Genomic DNA, 1,340 nt, shown 5'->3' on the forward strand with positions numbered 1-1,340 from the left:
GCATAATGATTTGACTTATATACTTCATGAAAAGATTACCACAATAAGTTTAGTGACCATCCATCATCCCATATAAATACAAAACAAAAGAAAAAGAGGGACTTCCCTGGTGGTCCAGTGGGTAAGACTCCACGTTCCCAATGCAGGGGGCCCAGGTTCAATCCCTGATCAGGGAACTAGATCCCACATGCATGCCACAACTAAGAAGCCCGCATGCCGCAGTGAAGGCCCTGTGTGCCACAACTAAGACCCGGTGCAGCCAAAATAAATAAATAAAATTTTTTTAAGAAAAAGGAAGGGCTTCCCTGGTGGCGCAGTGGTTGAGAGTCCGCCTGCCGATGCAGGGGACACGGGTTCGTGCCCCGGTCCAGGAAGATCCCACATGCCGCGGAGTGGCTGGGCCTGTGAGCCATGGCCGCTGAGCCTGCGCGTCCGGAGCCTGTGCTCCGCAACGGGGGAGGCCACAACAGTGAGAGGCCCGCGTACCGCAAAAAAAAAAAAAAAAAAAAAAAAAGAAAAAGGAAAAAACTTTTTTCTTGTGATGAGAACTCTTAGGATTTACTCTCTTAATGACTTTCACCTATAACATCCAGCAGTATTAATTATATTTATCATGTCATACATTACATCCCTAGTACTTATTTACCTTACAACTGAAAAATATGGAATGCTTCAGGAATCTGTGTGTCATCCTTGTGTGGGGACCATGCTAATCTTCTCCATATTGTTCCAAGTTTAGTGTTGCCAAAGTGAGCACTGTTTTTCTTCTTTTTATTGGGTTGTCAGAGTTGTTTATATGTTCTAGCTACAAGTCGTTTGTTGGGTACATGTTTTGCAAATATTTTCTCCCAGGCTATGACTTACCTCTTCATTTTCTTAACAATGTCATTGGAAGAGCAAAAATTTTTCATTTTGAAGTTCAATTTATTAATTCTTTTTCTTTCATAGTTTGTTTTTTGTGCTGTAATTGAGAAATTTTTGTGAAATCCAAGGTCACTAAGATTTTCTCCTATGTTTTCTTTTAGAAGTTTTATAATCTTAGCTCTTACATTTAGGTCTATGATTCATTTTAAGTTAGTTTTTATGTATGGTATCCAGTAAGGGTTGAGGTTCAGTTTTTTTACATATGGCTATCCAATTGTTCTAGCACCATTTGTTGAAAAGATCATCCCTTGTCAAAAATCAGTTGCCCATATATGTGTGGGTCTATTTTTGCACTCTCTTCTGTTCTTTTGATATATGTATCTGTCTTTACACCTGTACCACAATGTCTTGATTATGATAGCTTTACAGTAAGTCCTGAAAGCCGGTGGTGTAAGTCTTCCAACTTTGTCCTTCTT

The 1,340-nt window shown here is 39.9% G+C and overlaps 1 non-coding gene across 1 annotated transcript; it reads right to left on the bottom strand.

Annotated features, from left to right (window-relative positions):
- Nucleotides 1-656: 656 nt before the first annotated feature.
- LOC112063679 (U6 spliceosomal RNA) lies at nt 657-760 on the bottom strand. Its single transcript, XR_002891119.1, has one exon. It is a non-coding gene; the product is annotated as a U6 spliceosomal RNA (small nuclear RNA).
- Nucleotides 761-1,340: the final 580 nt, after the last annotated feature.

Source organism: Physeter macrocephalus, unplaced genomic scaffold (genome assembly GCF_002837175.3).
Source record: "Physeter macrocephalus isolate SW-GA unplaced genomic scaffold, ASM283717v5 random_1057, whole genome shotgun sequence".
NCBI classification, from domain to species: domain Eukaryota; kingdom Metazoa; phylum Chordata; class Mammalia; order Artiodactyla; family Physeteridae; genus Physeter; species Physeter macrocephalus.